The sequence below is a fragment of the Sceloporus undulatus genome, chromosome 1, assembly GCF_019175285.1.
Source record: "Sceloporus undulatus isolate JIND9_A2432 ecotype Alabama chromosome 1, SceUnd_v1.1, whole genome shotgun sequence".
Lineage (NCBI taxonomy): Eukaryota > Metazoa > Chordata > Lepidosauria > Squamata > Phrynosomatidae > Sceloporus > Sceloporus undulatus.
Window position 1 is genome coordinate 37771880 of NC_056522.1, and position 13029 is coordinate 37784908.

At 42.8% G+C, this 13029-nt stretch overlaps 1 long non-coding RNA gene across 1 annotated transcript in view; it reads left to right on the forward strand.

Moving 5' to 3' along the window:
- The first annotated feature begins 5835 nt into the window (after nucleotides 1–5835).
- The window catches only part of LOC121917964, a 67912-nt gene continuing 60718 nt past the window's right edge, over nucleotides 5836–13029 (forward strand). Inside the window, exon 1 of the long non-coding RNA XR_006101133.1 lies at nucleotides 5836–5997. This is a non-coding gene — a long non-coding RNA (uncharacterized LOC121917964). The remainder of the gene's footprint in view (nucleotides 5998–13029) is intronic.

The window sequence follows — 13029 nt, forward strand, 5'->3', positions numbered from 1 at the left end:
TATTTTGGGGTTCAAAACAGATAATAATAACAATAGCCCCAGACAGTGATAGCAACTGAGAATCATAGAATAGGAAGGGGCCACATGGGCCCTGCCATGTAATACTACACAACTTATTCACTCCTGGAAGATACCCACCCAACCTTTATTTCAAGACCCCCCAAGTTGGAGAGTCTAGCACCCTCTGGGGCAGCCTATTCTTCTGTTGAACAGCTCTTACAGAAAATAAGTTCTTTCTAATGTTTAGGTGGAATCTCTCTTCTTGTGATTTGAATTGATTAGTTCAAGTTCTAATCTCTGGGAGAGCAGACAACAAGCTGGCTCCATCTTTTACATAACATATTTTCAGATATTTAAAAATAGCTATTATGTCTCTCTCAGGGGCCATTCAGACTAACTTTTACCCCAGATCAGGAACTGAATTATGCACATGAAATTCATATTTGCCCCAAATCTCCCACAAGCGAATCTGAGGCTTGCACCCCCATTCCAGGGCAAATGCCCCTTAGCGTGGGTCATCTGGAAGTGGAGTAAAAGCTGTATTTTTTTTAAAAGGGTTCGGCGAATATGAATTTGTCCCCGATCATGATTCAGAGAAGCAGCTGGACTAGATACATTTTAAGTAAATATCTCACCTGCAAAGGAACAGAGGAACACACACTGTGATCTTTAGAGGAACAACTCTCACATCTATCATCAGGTTCACCATGAAGTGGAGCTGATATTTGTTTTCATATCTCAGGAGAGTCTTTTCATATTTACCTTAGAGGCCTCTGTAAGACAGGGAAGGATTTGTGGAGCATTTTAAGGGTGTCAATGAGACAGTTTTCATCCGTGAAAGAAACTTTAGGAATCTCCTTCTGACTGGAAGGCAGCTGTCTTTACAAGATATCTGATCTAAAGGAATCACTTGTATGGACAGGGTAGTACCAGTCACAGGCTTTAAGACAAAGGGATTTTCAGTCACACTTAATCTGTATACATTTAATGAAGAGCCTCTCTGTTCCAGCTAAAACAAAAGGGCTGCTGGATGATGGCAGCAGCAGTAAACTACCCTCCCTCCCTTCCCCCCCACTGCTTTTCCTGCCCACCTGCCCACCTGGCTTGCCTTTCCCCTGGGAAGGCCTGGAAAGGTCTGCCACGCTGCAGCAGACTGCCCCCCCATTCCATCGCCCCCATTGCCTCACCCACCTGCTTGTCTGCCTTGTTACCTGCCCAGCCAGACCTGGAGAGAGCTGCTGGCCAGCCCAGGAAAAGGGTGGTGGGCAGGGGAAGCAGCAGTGGACTTCCCTCCCACTGCCTCACCCAACCACTCACTGGCCTGCTTGCGCACCCAGGCAGCCACTTAGCAAGACTGAGAAAGGGCTGCAGAGCTGCGGTAGCAGTAGTGGACTGTCCTACCCTACCTTACTGTCCACTGCTTTGACTGCTTGCCATCTGCCTGTCTGCTTTCCCATCTGAAAAGGTCTGGGCCTGGCTGGGTGGCTGGCCAAGCAGGAGGGTGAGGCAGCAGGAGGGAAGAGAGGATCTGACCAGGCAAATGGTTGGAAGAGAAAGTGAGGTAGTTGGAGGAAAGGAGGGCAGGGCAATCCACAGCTGCCACTGCCACCCAGAACACATTTCTGGTTCTGGATGGTCAGTTGGCTAGATGGGTGAATAGGTGGGTGAGAGGACAAGGCAGTAGGAAGGAATGGAGGGTAGGATAATCTCTGCAATGGTGGCATCCTCCTCTTCTTCCGTGTCCTTCCCTCCTCTCTTTTGCAGGAGACCACAGAGAGGGTTGAGACTGCCCCACTGTGTGTTTACCCCATCCGAGCTGTCACCCAGTGTAGGTCACACCTCCTGAAACCCTTATCACATGGGAGGAATGTCTCTCAATTTCAAAAGTAAAGAAAATAGGGCCAATTCGGAAATGAATGCAAGTACGTGGAAAGTTATCACACCACAGAAGAACACAGTGCCCATCCCAAAGCCAAAGTAGTGCAAATGCAAAAGAAATTATCATATGAGTATGTACCCTTTGTAGTCTAGAATTTGAATTACCATTCTTGCACATGCACAGTGAGGGCAGAATCAGATCATGACCGTTTTACACTTCCAACGGGGCTTGCTTCTGGTTCCCATGGTTTTGCCTTGTTTCACGTTATTTATTCATCCATTACCATTTATTTCATATTATTTAGGCAATTCATGTTATTTGTTAATTCATTACCCCTTATTTCACATTATTTAGGCAATTCACCAATTCAAAACCAGTCCAAAGCAACCTTGTATTTGGTTTGAGCATTGGACTATGACACTAGAAGACTGGGATCGAATCCCACTGGGTGACCTGGTGCAAGTCACACTCTTTCAGCCTCCTCAGAAAATGGCAATGGCAATCCCCATCTGAATAAACGTGCCAAACAAAACCCTGTGACAGAGTCATGAGAGAGAAAAAGAGAGCCAATCCCTTCCCTCCAGTTGGAGAGGATGAGTTTTGCAAAAGGAAAGAGACAGAAACGGCTGGGAGGAGGAGGGAGTGAGGCAGTGTGTGTGTGTCTCTGTGGGGAGGGCTGCTTCATCCCCAAAACAGCTCCAGAACTCCAAGAGGAGAGAAAAGCCCCCCCACAAACGGAGGGAGGGAGAAAAGGCAGACTTTGGTACTGTACTGGTCTTTTAACTTTTTGGGGAGGCCAGAGCATTTTCCCTCCCTCTGAGCAAAGGAGCTTGGGAATTGTAGTCTGATTCGAAAGCAATCCAAGGGCGACTGAGACATGCATTCCATACCTGCCAAATTCGAGTTGAATGCAACTTTGGAGTGGAACAGGATTTGTAAATTCTATATTTCCCCGAATTTACACATTTCTCGGTTGACCATAGATTGGGTTCGAATTGACTTAGCATTGACTTTGATTACATGTGATAACCTCTCGTGCAAAAACGTGAAACCCCATGATTGCATCCAGGATCATACTGCATTGACCTTCCAATTTCCCTAGTGATGCCCCTGCTCATAAATGGACACAATATTCCAAGTGAAATCTGACCAAGGAATTTATAAGTGGACAAGATTCTTCAAAGTGTTAGGAAGATGACATGCTCTCTCGATCCCTGTCCCTCATGGCTGACAGCCCAAGGGGGAACGGCAATAACATCTATGTTGTGCCGTATAATCAATTCATCTTTTAGTGAGGGGTGTTTTCCATCTAGCTTAAAACTAGCAGTAGTTAAACCTCTGCTAAAAAAACCCTCCTTAGACCCCCTGATTCGAAACAACTATCGGCCTGTCTCACTGCTGCCTTTTTTGGGGAAGGTGATCGAGAGAGCAGTTGCCTTCCAGCTTCAAGCGATCTTGAATGAAATGGATTTTCTAGACCCATTTCAAACTGGCTTCCGGGCGGGCTATGGAGTTGAGACTGCCATGGTCGCCTTAGTCGATGATCTCTGTCTGGGCATGGACAGGGGTAGTGTGTCCCTGTTAGCGCTTTTGGACGTCTCAGCGGCTTTCGATACCATCGACCATGGTATCCTTCTGGAACGCCTGGGGGAGTTGGGTATCGGGGGCACTGCTCTCCAGTGGTTCCGTTCCTACCTCTTGGGCAGATTCTAGATGGTGCAGCTGGGGGACGTTCGCTCAGATAAGAGGGAACTTATATCTGGTGTCCCTCAAGGAGTTATTTTGTCCCCCATTCTATTTAACATTTACATGAAACCGCTGGGAGAGATCATTCGGAGATACGGGGCGCGGTGTTATCAATATGCCGATGACACCTAAATATGCTTCTCTGTGTCTCCGACTGATGCAGTGACTAGGGATAGCATCTCTCCTCTAAATGCCTGCTTGGAGTCGGTAATGGGCTGGATGAGGGAAAACAAACTCAGTCTGAATCCACAGAAAACGGAAGTACTAGTGATAGGCTCCCCGGGCCCGGGTAGTGTAATTTCTCCACCTGTCCTGAATGGGGTCACACTCCTCCTGAAGGACTCAGTTCACAGCTTGGGAGTGCTTCTGGACTCGTCGTTCCAATTGACATCTCAAGTGGATGCGATGGTCAGAAGCACTTGCTACCAGCTTCGGCTGATACGCCAGCTGCGTCCCTACCTGGACCGGAGGGACCTTGAAACTGTAGTACATGCTCTGGTAACCTCTCGATTGGATTTCTGTAATGCGCTCTACATGGGGCAACCCTTGTACCATTCCCGGAAGTTTCAATTAGTGCAGAATATGGCTGCAAGATTGGTCGCCGGCTGTTCTAGAGCAGACCATATAACACCCATCTTACAAGATCTCCATTGGCTGCCCATTCGCTTCCGGGCGCAATACAAGGGGTTGGTAATTACCTATAAAGCCCTAAATGGCTTGGGCCCAGGTTACTTGGAGGACCGCCTCGCCCCATATAATCCGCCCCGCACACTCAGGTCAGCCGGAAAGAATTTGTTGAGGGTACCAACTGCGAGATATGTGTCAACCTTGCAAAGGGCCTTTTCCATCTCGGCCCCACAAATTTGGAACACTCTTCCCGATGAGCTCCGCTCCATCACCTCCCTGGATCTCTTTAAAAAGAGACTTAAGACCTTTCTTTTCCGTCAAGCTTTCCCCCATGTGCCTTGATATTTGCGGTCTCCCCCCTGATCTGTATCTTGTATCACTGATTATCAACTCAGCTGGCTGTGATATGGTTTTATGGTTTTTAACTGTGATTGAATTTTTATTGCTCAGTTGTAATGTTATGTATATATTGTGATGTCTCTTGGATTATTGTATTTTGTATGCTTTGTTGTTCACCTCTTTGATCAGTATGGAAAAGCGGTATAGAAATAAATTTTATTATTATTTATTTATTATTATTATAACATAAGGAGTTCATGCCAACCCAGGTGTGGGATGGGATCAGGCTGGAATGGGTTTAAACTGATTTTACCACATGCAAGCTTTCTGTAGTACTAAAATTGGCTGCCAGAACATTTCTGGAAGGTAGGTGATGGTCGGGTGGCAACACAGCAATTTTGCGTGTGGTAAAATCAGTTTTAACCCATTCCAGCCCAATCCTGACTGTGTTGGGTCGGCGTGAACTCCTTGTGTTATAAACTCCTTTGTCAGTTCTCATCTGGAATGAGTCAGCGTGAAAATTACATGCGATAGCCTCCCCAAACAGAATACAGCAGCACTACTGCTTCCCTTGATCTGGGCTCTTGCCTCCTGTTGATGCAGTCCAGAATGCCATTTGCTTTTTTGGTCACCTTATCACATTGTTGACTCAAAGTCTGCATTTTATTGCCTGATTTTATTTCACATGGCACGTGTTTACAGGTCAGGTTCAGAAAGGAATCAGACTTGCCCAGGGACTGGTGAATATGTGATCCTTAAAACAGCCCAAAGCATCTTTGCTGCTTTTGTTATTTAATTGATGTTTGGATGCACATATTTGAAGTTCCTGAAAGACCGTATGAAATTACCTATAATCTTGCAGAATAATTGCAATGTTTTTCCACTCCTCATTATGCACTGAATGTAAATGTCTTACACTTTAGTGAATAATGACTGGTTTCTTCTACTTACCCCTATCCAAAGAAAAGAGTCCCACTAACTTTTAAATCAACTCAACAAACAATTGAAAGCACAACAGGAAAATTACTGTACTCTGGACATTTTCAACTATCATTCTGTGATTCTGTATTCTTTCAACACAGCATTAGAAACACTATTTTATGCCTTGCCATGTCTGCTGTATTTGAAAAACACATGATATTCAGTTGCATTTGTCTACCTGCACCACCCTCTGTCTGCAAATCTATTTCTGCTACAATATTGCTTCCTGCTTATGTATTCAGTTGCATGGATGAATCTTAGTGACTAATGCTGTCCCATGAGTTCTGCAATATTTTTGCAAGTCAACACAAGGACCTTATTAAAACCAACATGCAATGTAAGACAGAGTAAAGTGAAGGCATCATGGGACAACTTGGAAGGAGGCAAGATAGAAGTTTCCAACTAGGTCAGTGATAAAGTGAAAGGTAAGTGAGAGCCACAAAGTAATTATCACATTTCCCTCATCCTGAGCACTGGGACATTTCTGAAGGCTAACTCTGGCCTACCATCTGTTTTCCACTATGTGGTGTCAGCTCTGAAAATCATGAGAATTTGCAGAAGTGAGCCTGAGAACACACAGTCATAGTGCAATCCTATGCATATCAATGAGTCTTCTTCCCTAGGAAATGTTCTTAGGCTTGCAGCCTTATTTAATAACTTGGAATGCCAGATTCAGAACTTGGAGTTCCCTGAAAGAAATAGAATGAACTGATCACAGTTCCCAGGGTTCCTTTGAGTCAATACAGGCTCAGAAAGAGATACTTTGTTGGGCTCCAGCTCCCAGAAACTAAAAGGCAGTATAGCCATTGGCTATGTTGCCTGCAGGATTCTGGGAGATATTGTCCAAAAGAAAGACCCCCCCCCCCCGGCTCTGCTCCCAAAACATCACTGGCGAGGTTTTTAACATTCAGAAAGAAAAAGAATGGAATAAGGAGATTTCACTCTGGGATGACATTCAGGGTAATTAACTTTACAGCTGGTGAAGCCACTTTCTGACTGTCCTTTTCCTTCAAATTACAGCATGTGCAACCTGTTACCCTGGAGTAACTAGGAATGGTCAGATCTCTGCTGTGAAATAATGTTATAGATGTTGCCTTGAAAAGAAAGTATGCCTTTCTTTTTTATTGGCACAACAACCTCATATAAGAACTACTTATGCCTGTGAATGAATTCATAATGAAATGTCATAATTAATTAGGGCAATTGAAGAACAGGCTTTTAAAGAAAAGAAATCACTGATAATTGAGGGTAAGCAGGCATGGAAAATATGACAGAACAAAACAATATAAGACTATTAGAGATTTACTGTTATACTGGTTTTGCATCTCTGAAAGAGGAAGGACTTTCTAATATCATTTAGTACTCAGAGCAATTAACCTGTTAACAATATATTTCCTTTTTGCATTTCCTCTGAACATCCGGTAATACAGAAACAAAAAGCAGGGCCCTAACTATAGACCAGAGCAAGACAAGAACATTGTGCCATTTGAAGTAAAGTATCAGATCATGTCCCCTACCATACAGAAGCTGAATGCACTGTCAGTTGAATCTTCTTCAACACTTAACAATAGTGTGGGGTAGGGTTTGGTGAACAGCAGGTTAGGTTAGGGGGTCCAAAAAGATACTCCAAATTGCTACTTCTACTTCTTGTGAGTTTCACAGTCAATCAGGTGTTGTCCACTGGAGTTTTGGAACATCACTGATTTGGATTCTGTACAAGAATCTGGGAAGCAGCATGGTATTATCAGATAATGTGATAATTTTCAAGTAGGGGCCATTTTCGGTAATTGTGTTATTCTGACCTGTTTATGGGATTTCATTGGGCTCTTTTGTCAGTCCATTAGATATTGACAAAACATCTGAATGAAATTGAGATAGACAAGATGATGATGATGTAGGCAGGTAGGTAGATAAGTAGGTGGCGAGAGACAGCAAGAGATACACAAACAGATAGATGATTTTATCCCTTCAGATGGTCCTCATATTAGAAAGACACTCTAGAGTTAAATTTAGATGTGTCATTTAACTGAAGTGTTTTGTATGTTATACAATTAAAGCAACCTCAACTAGAGATGGCCTAAATCCAATCCTTGGTCCTGACTAAAGTAAGCCAATCAGATGAATAGTTGAAGGGTAAATCAACATTTAGGTAAATCCCATTAATCCAATGGGTCTTCTCTAGTTGGGACCAGCACTTAGATTTAATTGGATATTCTCTAGATTCCTTATCTGTGTCGATATAGATTGCCTTGACTGAAGAAGGATATTTCAGATCTCATGGGATTCTTTAGCTTTGGGTGAGAGCAAGATAAGGAGCACCATTTTTTCCTCTCCTTATGGCCTCTGTAATTTGGACCAGCTATGCAAAGCTTTTTTCTTTTTCCTTTAAGAAGCAAAGCACACATACAACAAGCACAGAACAACTGGCTGATTGCTTTAAAAAGATGCAAACAACCCATCTGCTGTGTTTTATTTATGCAACTGAGTGGCAACTATAGTTGTTCTGCATAACTGCCCAATTTTGTTTCATTTCTGCAAATATGCATGTGTGTGTGTGCACGCACCTGAATGTGTGTGCATGCAAGCACACACTCTATTCAATGCTTGTTGTTTTACTTCAGCTTCTCTTGGGGTGAGAAGGACAGTTTTACCACTCTGTGCCATTATGTGCAAGGAGAAGCAACAATTTCCAGCCCTAAACTCAGCCCACCAAATTACATAATACCAATGTGATGCTCAGCCCCCAAAAAAGAAGAGTAGAGAACCCTTACAAAATATTGAAACAATTTTCTCCCCCAAATTCATAGTAATTCTGCATAGTGGCAAAATCTCAAAAGGAAATCAAGGGGAAGACATCAGAAGATGGATGATTCCCTGGATCATTTTTTGCTTGAAATCTGCCATCGGACATTTAAAATACTGTACAATAATATGTTATTGTAGTTGGAACAAAAACGCATGCTAGCAGCAAAATTCAATAGCAAAATTCTTGAGATATTTGCTTTAACCCCCCCCCCTTTTCAGAAAGAAAGCTCTTAAATTGAGTCTGCACCACTGAATCGGTTTTTGTTATTAAAAACAAATAATCCATTAATTCCATTGGCTAGAGGAAAAAAGCACAGCAACATCAACAAGAATCAGTAGATTTCTTCTGGCTGTCATTTCCCCCATCCTTCGTTTCTTCCCTCCTTCCTTCCTTCTTTCCTGGTTCCAGGCATTCACAGAAAACTGTAAATGCTATGTGTCTGATATTTGGGGTTGTTGCTTACAACAGCACAAGTGAAAATTCCTTTGAAGAATCATATTGTACTTCTAATGAAAGGTAGAGTGTGGTTACAGTCAATTTTAACTTTAGCATCTTTGGAAGACAAAAACAAGTCTGGAAAGTCATTGTACTTACAACAGAAGACAGATGTTTGTGGGGGTGTTTATGTTAAGATCATTATTTGAAAGAGTGTTGATGTTCTGATAAACAATTCATGTGCATCATTACCATCACAAGGACCTTAGAAACACAACGGAGGTTGTATGCATACAAGAAATACCACCATACAAAGAAAAACGTTGGCCAAGGAAGTCTGTGGGCATTTTAAGCATACATTATCCATATGCTGTCCACTTCTAAACCTTACAGTGTAGTTCCAACTGCAAGAAGAGTCCAGCTTGCTTTGTCCTGTGGTTACAGTTTCAGTGTAACCCCAGTATAAACAATATTAATGAAGCACCACGTTGATACGCAGGAAGATGAAATTACATGCAAAATCATTAACCCGTCCCAGACTTCTCTGCCAGAGTGGCCAAGGATGATGCATTCTGGGATTTGATACAATAACCTATAGGAACCTACACATCTGGAAAAATGTCCTTACCTGTTGAGATGCATTTCCCCCCACTTATTATTAGAATGGTGTAGGAATAGGCAATAATTATATTTATACATCACTTGGATCAGCCTGGAGTCTGCTTTTAGACTGAAGACCAAATTCAACTTCAGGGAAATTCTTGGAGGTACATTCCAGTAGTGGGCAGGGCCAAAGACAAAATGGTGGGACTAACAATATCAAAATATTTTAATTTAAAAATTGTTATTGTCAGTAAATTAAGCCTGTATAGTTCTTAAGTGCCCTCTTGTGACTTACAGTGAACCTACACATGAAAGACCTTCAAAAGATCATGTTCTTAGAAGACACATTTCAGCCTTTCAGAATGGGAAAAAAACATAAACAGAAAGGGTATGTGGCCTTCTAGAGAAGCCCAGGCAACAGAGTAGAAGCCAAGAGGGCTGGTTTGGGCCTTGGGGCCTAAGCTTTGCTACTCCCTTCATAGAAGATATTTGAATTTTCTGGCAGATCATTGCCATATATACACAATGACTCAATATAAAAGAGATGATGGCAGAAGTGCTCCCACCTCTATGTAGTAATATCAGTTATTGCATATCTAGACAGAAATATTGTAGGGTAAGTTCAAAACAATAAACCAACATGCATTAGCAGACACATGTCAGTGGATAAAATAAAATTAATGAAATTATATATCAGGCTGGCAGATATCTGAGCTTTTTAAAGTTAATGCATCCTGGGAAAACATCGCTTCTTTCAAATGACTACCATTTTTTTTTTGGAGGAATATTGGATTAAACTACATGAAACTGTTCAATTAAATGTTTATTATTCTTTAGTAGCTTCCATTCCTTGAAAGATGAGACTGGTGACTGATAACTCAGAGTTTGCTTTTGGAGGATACAAGTAATTTAAACTTTGTGGCAGCTCTCAAAGTTGAAGGTCCATGATACTAAAAATGACTTTCTCAAATGCAGTCTCTGGCAATGAAGTTCACTGGAGTTTATTCAACTGATGAAAGATATGTTTTCATAGCGGTACCAGCATGCATGTTCAGCTGCTATTGTAATGCCACAATGTGAGTTTTTGCTGACAAGCTGCAGTCTGAGTCTGATTGACTGTTGGGTTGGCTCAGGTAGTATTGTTTTTTGTGGGGTTTTCAGGCTATGTGGCTATGTTCTAGAAGAGTTTATTGCTGATGATTTGCTGGCATCTGTGGCTGGAATCTTCAGAGAATGCTAGTATGGAGGTGAGTGGGGTGCGTATATATACTCTGTGAGTCTAGGTTGGGAGGATTTACATGTTAATCTGTGTATTGTTGTGTTGTTGAATGGCAAGGCCTCAAGGTGGGATGATATGCAAGGAGGATTTGTATCTGCTTAATTAGGGGTCCATTGTCTGCTAGGAAAAATCCCTAATTCTGGGTGGTTTTCATTTGCATTTTGCTGGGTTTTAATTTTGGTATTTTTCAGGACTGGTAGACAAATGTTGTTTACTTTAAGGGTATCTTCTTTCTTGTTGAAGTTTTCCAGATGTTTGTGGATTTCAATGGCTTTCCTGTGCTTTCTGACCTGACAGTTGTTGGCATGGTCCAGAATTTCAGTGTTTTCAAACAGCATGTTATGCCCAGTATGGTTTATAACATGTTCTACTAATTTTTCTGGCTGACTCATGGCTGTGCACACAGCCTCAAAAGGGTGGCCTCCAGCAACCCCTTTTCCAGCCAAATTAGGGACGTGATAACTGCATGCTGCAGGCCTGATCTGACCTTTCAAAGGCATGAAAAGGAACTGCATAAAGTGGATCCTTTTTGCGCCCTGCAAAGAGCGTGATAGCCATGGCATTGCGGCTTTACGGCGTTCCTTCGGCACTACATTGTTCGGATGCAGCGCTAGAGAAGTGTTGTGATGCCACGCACTCTGTGGTATGGCATGCATTGTCATGCCACCCTGGGGCAGAGTTGGGGCATGTGTCAAATGGACACTACACTCCAACACTGTCTCCAATCTGGCCTTTAAGGCTGGTCTGTATAGGGCCTGAGTCTGCAGTGTCTCTCATGTTCCTTGATTCATGTTTGGACATTGGGTTTGGTGGTTCCTCTGTATAATTGTCTGCAGCTGCATGGTATGCAGTAAACCCTTGTGGCCGCAAGAGCTAAGTATTTGCTAGATTATCTTGGTTGGTTTATAAATCAGGCAGTATTATTAATACTATTGTTACACTGAGACAGTTCTGATAAGACAAAGCAAGCTTGGATTACTGTAATGTACTGTGTGTGGGGCTGCCTTTGAAAAGTGGGGCGGGGTGTTATCAGTACACTGATGACACCCAGATATATTTCTCCATGTCTTGGTCTACAGCTCTGACTTCAGATGGCATCTCTCCTCTCAATTAATGTCTTAAAGTGGGAATGGACTGGATGAGAAAAAACAGATTAAAACTAAATCCAGACAAAATGGAGGTACTTACAGTAGGGGGGCCCTAACTCAGGTATTGTGAAACAACCTCCAGTCCCAGATGGGGTCACACTCTCCTTCAAGGATGTGTTTGCAGTCTGGGGGTGCTCCTAGACTCATCACTCCAGATGACAAATCAGGTAAATGCAACAGTCAGGAGCGCCTGTTATCAGCTGTGGCTGATATGCCAGCTGCAATTTTTCCTGGAAGTGAAGGACCTAGAAACTGTGGTCCATGCATTAGTAACCTCACAACTCGATTTCTGCAATGCACTCTAAATGGGGCTACCCTTGTGCTTAGTTCAGAAACTTCAGTTAGTGCAGAACATGGCAGCCAGGTTGGTTTCTGGTAAAGCCAGAAGCTATCACATAACACCTATTTAAAATCACTCCTCTGGCTGCTCATTAGTTTCCAGGCATAGTACAAGGTATTGGTTATGACCCTTAAAGCACTAAATGGCTTGGGTCCAACCTATCTTTGGGACCGCCTCCTTCCATATAATCCACCCCGTGCACTTACGTAGGTCCTCTGGGAGGAATTTATTGCAGCCTATGAAAACTAGGCTGACTGCAATCACCCAGAGGACCTTCTCAGCAACCGCTCCCAGATTATGAAGTGGCCTGCTGGAGGAGATCTGTCACATTACCATCTTAAACAGCTTTAAAAAGGCTGTTAAGATGGATCACTTCTGGCAGGCCTTTCTCGAATAGAAAACCGGACACCAAATCAGAACTCATCACCCCTCTGAATCTGCTATGGCCATTGCCTGATTTGTTTATTTTAAGGTATGTTTTAAAACTGTTAATCATTTAATTGTTATTTTAGGGGAGGGTGGGACACTGGGATTTGGGCTTGTACAATTTTAACTTGTAAGCCGGCCCAGTTGTCTCTGACAGAGAGGCGTGATATAAATAAAAGTTTTATTATTATTTATTAAGTGCTCAGAAACTCCATTTGCCGCAAAAAGTTTCAGCCAGGTTGTTAACTGGAGCTGGCTACAGGGAACATACAACTCCCTTGTCGCAACAGCTCCACTGGTTTCTGGGCACAATTCAAAGTGCTGGTTCTCACCTATAAAGTGCTATACAGCTTGGGTCCAAGTTATTTGAAGGACCACATCTCCCTTTACGAGCCTAGTAGAGGTCTCAAATCATCTGTA